Genomic DNA, 15,217 nt, shown 5'->3' with positions numbered 1-15,217 from the left:
GAAGGTATTAGACAGTGGTGGCAATGTACCTGCTATGCACTGTTGAACTAAGATTGATCTAGACCAGTTATGTCCATCTTGTTACCCTTCTAGTTAAGATGGACGTGTTCTGGGACCAGCACTGTATCATATAGCAAGTTAAGCTGCTGACTGCAATTCTGGCATCCCACATGGGTGCCAGTTTAAGTCCTGGCTGCTGCACTTCTGACCCAGCTCCCTGCCAGTGCACCTGGAGAAGCAGCAGACGATGGCCCAAGTCCTTGGTCCCCTGCATGTATGTGGTAGACCTGGTTGAAACTTCTGGCTCCTTCCTTCAGTCTGTTTTAGCCCTGGCTATTGCAGCCATTTGGGCAGTGAATCAGAAAATGTAAGATCTCTCTTTCCAGATTTCCTCTCCCCTCTCTCTGTAACTTGGTCCTTCAAATAAATAAAATAAACTTTAAAAAATTTGTCTCAAGTTTTAACTGTGCCTAGAGTTAGGGCTGCCTTCTTGAAGTATAGCGACAGCATAATTTCACAGGAATCCTCATTTAAAAGGTCTCCATATTCAGTCTAATGTCTTCCTGATGCTGCCTTGAAATCCTTACTTTTTCAACAAGCAGCCCTGTCTCTTTGTTTTGCAATGGCTCCCACCAGTTGTCTTGCTGGTCCCAGCTGGGGTGCAGAGTTCCCTGGTTTTCTTTTGCTTGCAGCCCACACACTTGCTTTTTCTCTTGAGCTTCCTTGAAGCAGCAGAGATCAGGGAGCATTCAGCTAACTTATGGACTTGGAACCCTTGGCCATTGCAGCACAATGGTCCTGTGTACCCCTCCTTCAAGGTAACTGTCACTCTGCACAGTTCTTCGAGGGTCCTGGTATAATCTAGTTCCTCTGCCCAGAGCCATGATCTTGATGACACATCCTGCATTTGATCTTCTGTACTCTGCCTTATCCCTCCTTCATTCCTGGCCCTTGATCATCTTCCAAATAAACATTCCCATGCAAGTCTAATCTTAGATTCTGCCTTCAGTGGTCCCCAAGCTCAAATACAATCAAGATTTATTTGTGGGTTTATTTTTTATGAAGATTTATTTATTTTTTATTGGAAAGGCAGATTAGGTTTATAGAGAGAAGGAGAGACAAGGAAAAAGATCTCTGATCCACTGGCTCATTCCCCAAATGGCTACAGTGGCCAAAGCTGAGCCGATCCAAAGCCAGGAGCATCTTCTGAGTCTCTCCTGTGAGTGTAGGGTCCCAAGGACTTGGGCCATCCTCTGCTGCTTTCCAGGTTATAAGCAGGAAGCTACACGGGAAGTGGAGAAGTGGGGCCATGAACCAGTGCCCATATGGGATCACTGTGATTGCAAGGTGAGAAGGTGAGGATTTAGCTAACTGAGCCATCATGCCAGGCCCAGGTGTCTTGCTGTTGTTGTTGTTTAATTCTTTCTATGTAGTAGCTTCTATAAATAAGAGGAGACATGTGATGTTTGTGTTTTTGGGTCTGGCTTATTTTGATGAATGATTTCCAGTTCTAAACATTTTGTTGCAAATATCAGGATTTCATTTTTAAAAAAATGACTAAGTAAAGATTTCTTATGAAGAAGAAAGATACATGGCTATGGCCCTGGGTTAAGCAATGCCAGCAGTGTCTGTGTTGTGTCTGGAGATAATGGACAGAGGCCATCTCACATCTCGCTTTCCTGATTCCCCCCAGAAAAGTCAGCCCCTTGTTGAGTACCTTCTATGTGTCAGACACTGTGCTGTCTTCAAATCTGTTCTCTTCTTTCAGCTCACCACCACCATTTGCAGTAGTTACTCCATCTCTGTTTTACAGATGAGAATACCAAGGATCAGAGAAGTGAAGTGACTCTCCCAAGGCTAGGGCATAGAAGCCTAGGGTTTAAACACGAGTTATTTGGGTGTCCTTCCCACAGTAACGCACTGCAGAATAAAGGACATTGCATCTGAAAACCAAATAGCTGGCACTGGTTAGGGGCGAGGAAGGGGTATATAGCCCTGTTGCAAGCTTGAGGCTGCAACCAGCACACAACAGCCAGGGGCAGGTATGCCAGCGAACAGCAGGCTTTCTAACTGGGGTCCTTGTATAAAAGTGGCCAGAGCAAGGTTTCAGGAATAGAGGACTGTGGCCAGCCTGCCAGCCTGCTGCTCACACATTTTCTTTAAACCAGTGGCAACCTGGCAACCGTATTTTGCAAGCTTGGCTAGACGGATCGTTCTATTTCACTTTGTCACTTTCAAGGGAGTGTCCTTCACAGACTCAGTGCTGTGTAGCAGACTACATTAACAGAATGTTCTGGATAATGAGGTCAGGCAAACATTTCAAGAGGCCAGATTACAGACTACAAGAACACCAGTCTGTTTTTTTCCAGGGTAAGCAAGGAAGAGAAAATGGATGCCTAAGAGGTGCCAGTATCTGGCTAGTAGTCAGAGACATGGCTGAAGAAAGAACTGTAATATTATTCTTCTGAAAAGGTGTATTTTTAGTACAGTCTCTAGAAGGTGGGACTCTCCTCTGTGAGGCAACATATGTTGGCAACGCCCTCGTCGCCACGTACCCCGAGCCGAGCGGAGGGACTAGGGTTACAACACAGACAACGCAGAGAGACAAGACAAGGCAACACGCAGTACACCGAATGCCGGTCGATGACAGAATGATCTTTATTGCAACTCCAGACTTTCTTTTATACTCTGCTTAGCTCCTCCCAGTAGTGGCCACCCTAAATCCCTTCAGTTCCTCCCAGTGTTTATCCAATCCTCTAGTGGCCACCCTAAATCCCTTGAGTTTTATCCAATCCCTTGGCAGATAACTTGACAATAGGAAGCAGGAACTTGCGGTTAAGCCAGTGGCTATATGTATCAGGCCAAAATTACCAATCCTGTTATGCTCTGAGAAACAAGCTAAGCTGTGGAGTTAATCCTTGGGAGACCGGGGCCTGCATGTCCCCCTTTTTTTGTTTTTTTTTTTTAATGGACGCCTGTCTTAGGTTGTCCAGCAGTCAGTTGACGCCTTACCCGTCATGGGGAGCCCCACCTGGGGAATCCCTGTCTTAGGTTGGTCATCAGCGCTGCCAGATCTTACCCGTCTCTGGCTGCCCATCACTTGAGCGCTAGGATTTTCCACAGCTAAAACCATCATGGTTTGTCAAATAATGACCTGCTCCCAGGCTTGTTGCCTGCATAGGCGGCAAAGAAGACTAAACAGTACTGCAATCATGGCTATGACCATCAGCCTCATGGCCAAGATTCCGCTTTGTTCCTAAAACATCCATGCTGCCAGTTAAATGCCATTTCACAGGGGTAACACATATATGATGGTAAATCGGGGAGCAGCTGGAGATCTGCGTTTCCCATGGGCAGGATATCAGGAAGTTGCACCACTGCTGTCAGGGTCTCCTATCCTGCAAGAACATCATTAGGAGTGGGATCATGTTGAGTTGGAGCCAAGGAGATTTGCCGTGTAAGTCTCTCGGGAACCCATCTAGGTGTTTCTTCATCCTGGGGAAAAACACAAACAGAGCCTCGCCCCCACGTTAGTACTGGATCTGGTCCTCGCCATTTATTTGTGGCCAGATCTTTCCATTTTACTTGGCCTTTATTCTCATTAGAAGGGCGAAGCCAATGGCGCTCTGCAGGAGCTACATCATTAGTGACAGTTAAAAAATTTAACACATAGATTGCAGATGCCAGTAAGGAATGGGGTGAGCTGCAATGCTCAGCCACATCCCCCTTCTTTATTTTTTCTAAATAAACTTTAAGGGTGCGGTTAGCACGTTCAACAATGGCTTGACCCTGAGGATTATAAGGAATGCCTGTTTTGTGAGTTATATTAAAATATAGGCAAAGGTCTGTAAACAATGGGCTTCTTTTAATTTCTCTCAAGCTGTTCCTTTACCAATTCAATTGCAGCCTCTAATTTTTAACCCTGTCACAGACTGGTTGGGGGTCACCTTGAAGATGTCTGCCCAAACCTTTTCCAGGAAAGTATCCCTGTCTATTAAGCATATTTGGCACAGGCTGAGAGGTCAATACAACATTCATGGCACTCAACAAATCTCGTCCCCACAGATTGATAGGAATATGTGGTAAGACATACGGCTGGAAAACTCCTGAATGCCCTTCTTGATCCTTCCACCTTAACAACCTGGCACTTTTCTGTGGCTGAGAAGTTCCTATCCCTTGGAGAACGGTTGGGGTGGCCTCTAATGGCCAGGAACTTGGCCACTGTGCCTGGGATATAACTGTACTATCAGCCCCGGTATCAAGTAAACCTGTGAATTTTCTCCCTTCTATCTCTAACTGTAAGGTGGGTCGGGTTTGCATGTCGGAGACCCAACATGCCAAGGGGCCAGAATGTCCAAATCCTCCTTGTCTATCTCTCTTAAGAATGGGGTTGTCAGTTGGAACCTTGGGGATCAAGATCAGCTGGGCAAATCTAGCTCCAGGTGGAATGATTATAGTGCCTTTGGCTGATTCTGCCATGACTTCTATTTCTGCAGGGGTATCCTCATCTATCACTCCTGGTAGTACCCTGATTCCATCCATAGTAGCACTACTTCTTCCTAGGATCAGGCCCAAGGTATTCTTAGGTAAGGGGCCCCTGACTCCTGTTTTTATCCGTTGGGGTCCCAGGAGCGGGGTCAATACCTCTCCAGAGGTGGCACAGAGGTCCAGTCCTGCGCTACCTGGTGTTGCTCTGAGGAGGGTTGAAATGTCGGTGTTCCTCGCCTTGGGAGAGGGACTCTGGAAGGAGTCTGCGCTGTTCCGGAAGTTACAGGTGTCTGCTGGGCTCCGTACACCTGAGGTTGGGGGGCCCGGAGCGGGCCCCTGACCCCGTTTCCCGATAGGGGATTGCCTTGGGCATCATATCTGGACCTACAATCACTGCTCCAATGATAGCCTTTATGGCATCTTGGACAAAGATCTGGGGCCTGCAAGGATTGTGGGGGTGATCTTCCTTGTCGCGGAATTTTGGGACACTGTTTTATAAAATGTCCAGGCTGTCCACATCTGAAACAGGTTTTGGGAGGCGCCCTAGGGTGGGGCTGAGGGTGTTGAACAGCGGCTGCTATCACTTGCCCAAGGGCATGGGTGGAGTCAATATGTCTGCAGATTTTGAGATAATCATGCAGGGACTTATCTCTGTGGGACCTGAGAGCATCCTGGCAATATTTATTAGCATTCTCAAAGGCTATATGCTTAATTACTGGCATTGCTGGTTCCACATTACCAAAGATCTTAGTAGCAACCTGCATAATACGGTCCACAAATTCTTGAAAAGGTTCTGTAGGGCCTTGCAAGACCTTGGAAAGCTGGTCTCCTGTATTAGCATTAGGTAAGGCCTTCCAGGCTCCAAGGGCTGCATTTGCTATCTGTGCATAAACTCCTAGGTCATAATTAACTTGTTGTTGGATGCCCTCAAAAGGTCCAGTGCCAGTAAGCATTTCAAGGCTTCGATCTGCGTGTCCCCCAGCCGCGTTCTGCTCAGCAAAAAATCTGCACCTATCTTGAAAATCCCCTTTCCATAGGAGAAAGTCACCACCATCGAGAGCAGAGCGGCACAATTGCATCCAATCACTAGGAGTAAGATTCAAACTCAAAAAGGATTCTATGAGTGCAAGAGTAAAGGGTGCCTGGGCACCATAATCTTTAACAGCCTGCTTTACATTTTTGAGGTCTTTAAATTGAAGGGGCTGATGCTCCCGGCGAGGGGGACCTCCTCGAACTGGGACCTCTATTACAGGGAAGCATCGAACCCCACCCACCGGCTGATCAGTGAGACCGTCACTCCATGGCCGCGTGGGGTAATTATTGGGTGAATGGCCTGCGGTTTCCTCCTCAGGAGGAGCCGTAGGGGTCACAAAATTAGGGGCATATGGTGGTGGTCTTGAACTGGACAATTTGCCAGAGGAACGTGCACCTATTCCTGCTTTCTTTAACTTTCTTTTAATGTCCCTAATTTCCCGCTTTAAGAAAACCTTCTCTTTATCCTTAATTTTCCGCTTTAAGAAAACCTTCTCCTTATCCTTAATTTTCCGCTTTAAGAAAGCCTCCTCATCTCGTTTGTCCTCACTCTCTTCCGAGGAAGAGGCCTCGTTCTCATCTGAAGAAGAGGCTTCACTCTCCTCTAAAGAAGAGACCTCACTCTCCTCTAAAGAAGAGGTCTCACTCGGGGTGGTTTCACTCGAGGCCGCCTCGTTCCAGGCTTCCAAGGACCGTAGAACTTCCCACCCCTGGATTGCTTCAAAAGTAGTCTGTACTTCTCTTAACTGTCTCTCAACTTTCACTTTATCAGTAAATAATGAATCACGGACTAAGCGCCACAAAGAAAAGTTAACAATGGGGAAATTATCTGGGTCTTTTTGTAAACAGGATTGTAAATTGGCCTTAACCTGTTCCCAATCGGGAATATTGAAGTTGCCTGAAACAATAAACCAAGGACTGCTAGATTGAATGGCTTTAACAAAATTTCTAATCATTTTAAATTTAACTGGCATCCCCAGTTGACGTAGAAGTTCTTCAAGCTCGGTGGCCAATTTATCCCGTGAGAAGGCAGAACCCATTTTATCGTCCTTTTCAACGGATAAATTAAACACCAAGACCTAACTATACTTCAAAATAAATCTAAAACCTGACTATACTTCAAAATAAATCGAAAACTTAAAAAATAAATCCAAAACCTAGTTATATTTCAAAATAAGTCTAAAACCTAACTCTATTTCAAAATAAATCCAAAACCTGACTATATTTCAAAATGAACCTCCCTCTCCTACCAGTTTAGGAGAGACTTACAATACGTCCCACATACCTGAATCAGCTGGCCAGGCTCCCGGGACGACCCTTCGTCGTATCCTCTCTTTCTCAATCTCGGTGGAACCTCCAGATGTTGGGAACACCCTCGTCGCTACGTAATCCGAGCCGAGCGGAGGGACTAGGGTTACAACACAGACAACGCAGAGAGACAAGACAAGGCAACACGCAGTACACCGAATGCCGGTCGATGACAGAATGATCTTTATTGCAACTCCAGACTTTCTTTTATACTCTGCTTAGCTCCTCCCAGTAGTGGCCACCCTAAATCCCTTCAGTTCCTCCCAGTGTTTATCCAATCCTCTAGTGGCCACCCTAAATCCCTTGAGTTTTATCCAATCCCTTGGCAGATAACTTGACAATAGGAAGCAGGAACTTGCGGTTAAGCCAGTGGCTATATGTATCAGGCCAAAATTACCAATCCTGTTATGCTCTGAGAAACAAGCTAAGCTGTGGAGTTAATCCTTGGGAGACCGGGGCCTGCAAACATAGAGTGGAAATTTGTGTAGTACCATTTGCCGTCCTGTAGTGAAGAACTGAAGCTGTGTTAAAGTTCATAAAGTGTGTGTATGTATCCTTCAGAGGGTTTTCCAGCAGGAACCTTCAGAATCACCTTCATTATAATCATACATGCACAGTACCCTTGTGTTCCTAACAGAACACAATGTGGAATGGCTCTACCTCTTGTTGATTTTCTTACATAAATTTCCTTGTGGTTCCTTTCCTGTCATATAACTAGACATTAAAACAGTGACCCCCAAAACTTAGCTGGTTGTGCCCCCCTTTAATGCCTAAGTCTGCAATACATGCATATTTCCATAGTGAGAAAACATATCCTTGTACTTCTGCATTACTGTTTCAGGTACAGTCTAAAACAGGCCTGGGTTAAATGTTTAGTGAGTAAGATAAAGATGAGAATTAAAGGTACACTCAAGTCAGAAACAGTACATAACTCACCACTTTTGCTAGTGCAAGTAATGTGATTAAATATACTTCTTTCTATAAAAAATGTACCCTTTTGATGCTTGCATAAACATTTTATATCCTTCAGTTTGTTACAATACATTTTTTTATTATTTTTTTATTCATTAATTACATTGTATTATGTGACACAGTTTCATAGGTACTTGGGTTCTCCCCACCCCTCCCCAAACCCTCCCACCATGGTGGATTCCTCCACCTTGTTGCATAACCATAGTTCAAGTTCAGTTGAGATTCCCTCATTGCAGGCATATACCGAACATAGAGTCCAGCATCTTATTGTCCAGTCAAGTTCAATGGCTCCTTAGGTATACCCTCTCTGGTTTGAAGACAGAGCCAGCAGAGTATCATCCCGATCAATTAAAAGCTCCAACATACCATCAGTAAAAATTTACATCATTATGGGATTAATTGACATAGTAATGAGTAGCCAATATGTTAAAAATAAATGCTAGTTCTTAACCACCTTCTGTGACCACCTCATTGACATTTCAATTTTAGTTTATACACAACATATAAAAAATGCTCAAGTTCCCTGGCAATAAGGGAAATCCAAATTAAAACATCAATGAGGTACCACCTGACGCCAGTAAGACTGGCCCACATGAATAAAAGCACCAACAACACTTGCTGGCGAGGTTGCGGGGATAAGGAAACCCTACTCCACTGCTGATGGGGCTTCAGGCTGGTACAGCCTCTATGGAAATCAGTATGGAGAACATTCAAACAACTCAAATTCAACATACCGTATGATCCAGCAATAGCACTCCTAGGAATATATCCAGAACACTTGTTTTATAAGAAACCAACATGCACTCCTATGTTCATAGCAGCACAATCAGTAATTGCAAAAACATGGAAGCAGCCAAAATGCCCATCAGCAGAGGATTGGATAAGAAAGCTATGGTTCATCTACTCCATGGAATACTACTCAGCTATTAAAAAAAAAACAATATGCAGTTCTTTGTGGCCAAATGGGCCAAACTGGAAACCATAATGCTAAGGGAAATGAGCCAATCCCAAAAGGTTAAATACCACATGTTTGCCTTAATTTAAGATGATATGATGTTATGTATAACATGTTATGTATGTTATATGTTGTGTATAAACTAAAATTGAAATGACAATACATTTTTTAAAGGTTTATTTATTTATTTAAAAAGCAGAGTTACACACAGAGAGGGAAAGACAGAGAGAGAGAGTTATCTTCCATCCACTCTCCAAATGGCCATGCTCAGCCTGAACTGAGCTGATCAGAAGCCAGTAACCAGGAGCCTCTTCCAGGTCTCCCAAGCAGGTGCAGGGTCCCAAGGCTTTGGGCCATCCTTCACTGCTTTCCCAGGCTACAAGCAGGGAGCTGGATGGGAAGTGGAGCAGCCGGGACAGAAACCAATGTCCATATGGGATGCAGTGCTTGCAAGCAGAGGATTGAGCCATCACACCATCCCCACACAAAACTTGTTTTTTAAAAAAAACATTTTATTGAGGTTTTATTTAAGTAAATTTCAGTATGTTAACAAAGTTTTGCAAACATCACCACCATCTAATGTTAGAGTATTCTTATTATCCCAAAATCCATACTCATTATTGGTTACTTCCCATTTCTTTCCATGTCGTGCTCCTGGCCACCACTAATATGTTTTCTGTCTATAATTTACCTATCTTAGACATACCCCATAGGCAGGATGATACAATATGGAATTTTTGCTTTTTTTTTTTTTTTTTTAGTGTTTGTCCCAGTTATAACTTCCTTACTCTTGATGATCAAATAGTGTTTCTTTGTGTGGATATGCCACTATTCTTTATTATTATTATTATTATTATTTTTATTATCATTATTATTATTATTAGAAAGTCAGAAATACAGAGGGGAGGAGAGGCAGAGAAGATCTTCCATCTGATAATTCACTGCCCAAGTGGCCACAATGGCCGGTGCTGTGCTGAGCCAGGAGCCAGGAGCCAGGAGCCAGGAGCCTCTTCCGGGTCTCCCACGTGGGTGCAGGGTCCCAAGGCTTTGGGCCATCCTCAACTGCTTTCCCAGGCATAAGCCATAGAACTGTATGGGAAGCAGGGCTGCCGGAATTAGAACCGGCGCCCATATGGGATCCTGGGGTGTGCAAGGCAAGGACTTAAGCCGCTAGACTATCGTGTCTGACCCCCATTCTTTTTTTTCTTTTTAAAAAAATCTTTTATTTATTATTATTATTGTTGTTATTATTATCATTTTATGAGACAGTTCCATAGATTGTGGGATTTCCTTTATCCCCTCCACAATTCCCACTCCCCCACCCACCAAGTTCCCCTATATCTTTACTAAAGCATAGTTCTTCATACAGTTCTGTGTCCATTATTGTGGGCATGGGCAGTGGCAGAGAGTCCAGCATCCTATTGTCAGATAGTAAACAGTTTCATTGGAAGTCCATCTTTAGTCTGGAAGTAGAGATGCATACTACATTGTATCCTCACATCTGGATATGTTAGTCTCCATTTCACAGTTACCGTATATCCCCCTAAATGAAGAGCCACAATACAAAATCGACAGGAAGAAAATTGCAAATTTACAATGCCATGAAGTTAAATAACATGTTACTAGATATGACATTCTCCATTACACAGTTATTATACATCCCCTTAAATGAAAAGTCACAAAACAAAATCAACAACAGGAAGAAAAAAAAAGAAATGAACAACAACAAGAAGTTAAATAACATACTACTGAATGAGTAATGTATCACTGAAGAAATGTAAAAGAAAAATCAATAACCTTCTTGAAGAATATGATGCTACTGTATGATCTATGAGTCATTGAAGAATTTAATCACAAGAAAGTGTTTTGAAGAAATAAAACTAACAACAACAAAAAATCAAATTCCATAAGATACAGTTTCTGCTGATTTTTGTTGGTGAAATGTGTCTCCTGTAGGCAACAAATAGATGAGTTTTGTTTTTTAATCCAGTCTACTAATGTATGACCTTTGATTGAGCTTAAGCCATTTACATTCATGGTTAGTATGTATGGGTGGTAATTTGGTCCTGTCATTTTAGGAATGGGTTGTTCATGGATTTAGTCTTCTGTTGTCATTTTACTGGGATGTTCTTCACATTTGCCTTTGGTTTTGGTGGGTGCTATTCCTCCTCTCTGTCAAGAGAACATCTTTTTTTTTTTAAAGGTTTATTTATTTTTATTGCAAAGTCGGATATATAGAGAGAGTAGGAAAGACAGAGAGAAATATTTTTCTTCCAATGATTCACTCCCTAAGTGGCCGCAACGGCTGGAGCTGAGCTGATCTTTTCAATGACTCATAGATCATACAGTAGCATCATTTTCTGCAAAAAGGTTCTTGATTTTCATTTCTTCAGCTACATGTTAGTCATTCAGTAGCATGTTATTTAACTTCATGGTGCTGTTAATTTCTTTTTTCTTCTTCATGTTGATTTTGTTTTGTGGCTTTTCATTTAAGTGGATGTATAGCAGCTGTAATGGAGACTGTCATATCTAGTAACATGTTATTTAACTTCATAGCATTGTAAATTTCTATTTTTCTTTCTATTGTTGGTGTTGTATTATGACTTTTCATCTGAGGGGATGTACAGTAGCTGTGAAATGGAGACTAACATATCCAGATGTGAGGATACAATGTAGTATGCATTTCTACTTTCAGACAAAGATGGACTTCCAATGAAACTGTTTACTATATCTTGACAATAGGATGCTGGACTCTCTGCCATTGTCCATGCCCGCAATGATGGACATATGACTGTGTATGAAGAACTATACTTTAGTAATGATATGGAGGAACTCAGTGGGGGGGTGGGAACTGGGGAGGGAATAAAGGAAATCCCACGATCTATGGAACTGTATCATAAAAAAAAAAAAATCCTGGTCCATACAAAAAAAAAAAAAAAAAAGGCCGATTTACAGAGAGGAGATACAGAGAGAGAACTCTTACATTTGCTCTTTTACTCCTCAAATGGTTGCTGCAGCTGAAGCTGAGCCGATCTGAAGCCAGGAGTCAGGAGCTTCCTCCAGGTCTCCTATGTGGGTGCAGGGTGCCACGGTTTGGGGCCATCCTTGACTGCTTTCCCAGGCTGCAGGCATGGAGCTGGATGGGAAGTGGAACAGCCAGAACATGAACTGGTACCCATATGGGATCCTGGTGCTTGGAGGTGGAAGATTAGCTGGTTGAGTCATTGTACCAGTTCCTGGCCTATCTTCCCCCACCCCCACTGTGTGTGCGTGCGTGTGTGTGTGTGTGTGTGTGTGTGTCTCAGCTGGAAAAAATCAGATATCAGAGAGAGAATTACATCAAAGTCTACCATTATTTTCTATTACATCTACCAATTATTCAGATGATTGGCTGAAGATTTAGCTAGTGATGCTGTTAAGTTGTTCCTGCAAACTAAATAGTGAAATACTTCTTTCCAATCCCCCTGTTTTGTAATATTTTAAAACAAAACAAAACTCTCTAAAGTATGGCTTGGGTCCTGGGGCCGCTACACCTACAAGGGAGACCTGGAGGAAGCTCCTGTCTCCTGACCAACTCAGCTCTGGCCATTGTAACTATTTGGAGAGTGGACCAGTATGTGAAATATCTCTCTCTCTCCACTCCCTGTGACTCTGCATTATAAATAATAAACATAAATAAATTCTTTTTTTTTAAAGATTTATTCATTTTATTACAGCCAGATATACAGAGAGGAGGAGAGACAGAGAGGAAGATCTTCCGTCCGATGTTTCACTCCCCAAGTGAGCCTGCAACGGGCCGATGCGCGCCAATCCGAAGCCAGGAACCTGGAACCTCTTCCAGGTCTCCCACACGGGTGCAGTGTCCCAATGCATTGGGCTGTCCTCAACTGCTTTCCCAGGCCACAAGCAGGGAGCTGGATGGGAAGTGGAGCGCCGGGATTAGAACCGGCGCCCATATGGGATCCCGGGGCTTTCAAGGCGAGGACTTTAGCCACTAGGCCACGCCGCCGGGCCCAATAAATTCTTTTTAAAAAGACAAACACTGACTTTAGAAGTTTTTAGAGCAAGTTAGCAAATTCTTTTTAAGTTTTTGAAAAGGCAACTGTGAGAGTTTTTAAAAGGTGTTTGTTGTAATTGTAGCAACGAAAACCAGAGCAATGAAAATATCTGCATTACTTTACACCATGGCCTTGCAGTAACTCGGGTTTCTTAGTCTGCTGTTTTGCAGAAGACTGAATTTATTTCTGAAATGAATATTCTAGGAAATGTTATAAATATTGGATTTTTACTTTTATGGGTATTTTGTACGCGTTATTTGTATCCTCTCAATCGACAATTTTATGGGGCAAATGTGCTTAAGCTGAATATCCATCCTGTGATCATACAGTAGTTAAAACTGTGTAAGTATACATGAATTTTAAACATTTTTGTGTAAAAATAAATGTATTTGTAATTCTACTTCCCACAAGATTTTTTAAGTACCCCATACATTTTTATCTGCTGGGTATTTTTGCCTTTGTGTACCTTAGTTGTTCTTCATTTTACCTTTTTAGAGGTAATTTTGGTATTCTTTCCCCAAACCACTAAGTTAGATGTTATTGACTTTAATTTTTTTTCCTAAGTTTTTGAAGACCGTGGATTTGGCTCTAGGACCTGACTTAGTTGCATCTGCAAGCATCAGTAGTTTTGTATCATTCACTATCAAATATTTTCTAATTTCCCTACAATTTTCACATTGATCCATAAACAAACAGTGTGATTTAAAATTTTTATGTATACGATAATTTATTTTTTATTGTTGATTGCTAAGTTAGTTGTATTGCTGTCAGGAAAGGACTCTGCACGCTACTGGTCCTGAAATTTGTTGAGACTTGATTTGTAGCTTAGTAAATTTTTGTAAATGTTTGCCCAGAGTTAGCCAAAATGAAACACTGTGAGCACAGTCTCCACAGTCCCACCACAGCACTAATTACCAGGAACTTCAGGGCAGAGAACAGTCCCCAAGACTGCTTTCACTTCCGATAACCACAACCTCATGGGTTGGCTCAGAAATTTTCTAGAAGAACCCACAGAACTCATGGAAAATTTTATGCCTATGGTTATGCCTTATTACAAGGAAAAGATACTGTTTTAGGTACAGAGTCTGCAGAGAGCACATACCTGAATTTCCTCCTTTATCTACACATTCTACAAGTCTGTGACTTTTGACTGCCATTCACACCATCGATCTTATTGATGGTTACTGATGTATTCGGGTTTGTTTTGCCAATCTGTTACACACATGCACTCTATGAGGGGGCTGCAGAAAATTCATGGAAAACAGAATCAAAAGAGTATCTGCATTTTTTGAAGACTTCTATTCACTTATTTCCCCTGCCGTTTCTGCCTTTCTCCCTATTTTCTATCTGCTTTTTTTCCTTCTTTTGGATTGATTAAGGTTTTTTTTTTTCTCTCTCTCTCTCATTCCATTTTCGTGTCCTTTGTGAGTTTCGAGGGCATACGTTTAATTTGTATAGTTTTGGTGGTCACTCTTGGAAATTTAATGTATAGACTTAAACTATAACTTTTATAGATATATTGCTCTGTAAAAAGTGCCTTAGGGACCTGGTGCAGTAGCCTAGTGGCTAAAGTCTTTACCTTGCACTCACTGGGATCCCATGTGGGCGCCGGTTCTAATCCTGGAAGCCCCGCTTCCCATCCAGCTCCCTACTTGTGGCATGGGAAAGCAGTTAAGGACGGCCCAAGGGCTTTGGGACCCTGCACCCATGTGGGAGACCCAGATGAGCTTCTGGCTCCTGGCTTCAGATTGGCTTAGCTCTAGCCATTGCGGCTGACTGGGGAGTGAATCATCAGATGGAGGATCTTCTTCTGTGTCTCTCCTCTTCTCTGTATATCTGACTTTGCAATAAAAATAAGTAAGTCTTTAAAAAAGAAAAATACAAATTAAAAAAATAGTAAAATGAAAGTATCCTAGGATGTGTGACTTAAAACCATCACCTCTGGGTAACATAGCACTGCTGTTCAGCATTTTGTCCCTCTCTTACTGTTTTTATTCCCGAGATGATACATTCATTTATATTTACCATAGGCAATGTTTATTTGTATGTATCCACATATATTTCTGCAGCCTGAGATTTACTTGATTTTGTAAATTTGAGCCACTCATTAATCCTGACAAATTTTAGCTTTTATTTGACTTTTGCCTCCCCCATTTTGTTTTATTTTAGGAATCTGATAAGACCTAGATTGGCCCTTCCATGCTGATCTCTATATCTGAACTTTTCTACATATTACCTCTCTCTCAGATGCATTCTGGATTGGTTCGCCTTTTTCAAAAAGATTTATTTAATTTTTATTGAAAGTCAGATACACAGAAAGGAGAAAGAGAGAGGAAGATCTTGCGTCTGTTGATTCACTCCCCAAGCGGCCGCAACGGCCAGAGCTGTGCTGATCCGAAATCAG

Source organism: Ochotona princeps, chromosome 13 (assembly GCF_030435755.1).
Source record: "Ochotona princeps isolate mOchPri1 chromosome 13, mOchPri1.hap1, whole genome shotgun sequence".
Lineage (NCBI taxonomy): Eukaryota > Metazoa > Chordata > Mammalia > Lagomorpha > Ochotonidae > Ochotona > Ochotona princeps.
Note: the sequence above shows the minus strand (reverse complement) of the source record.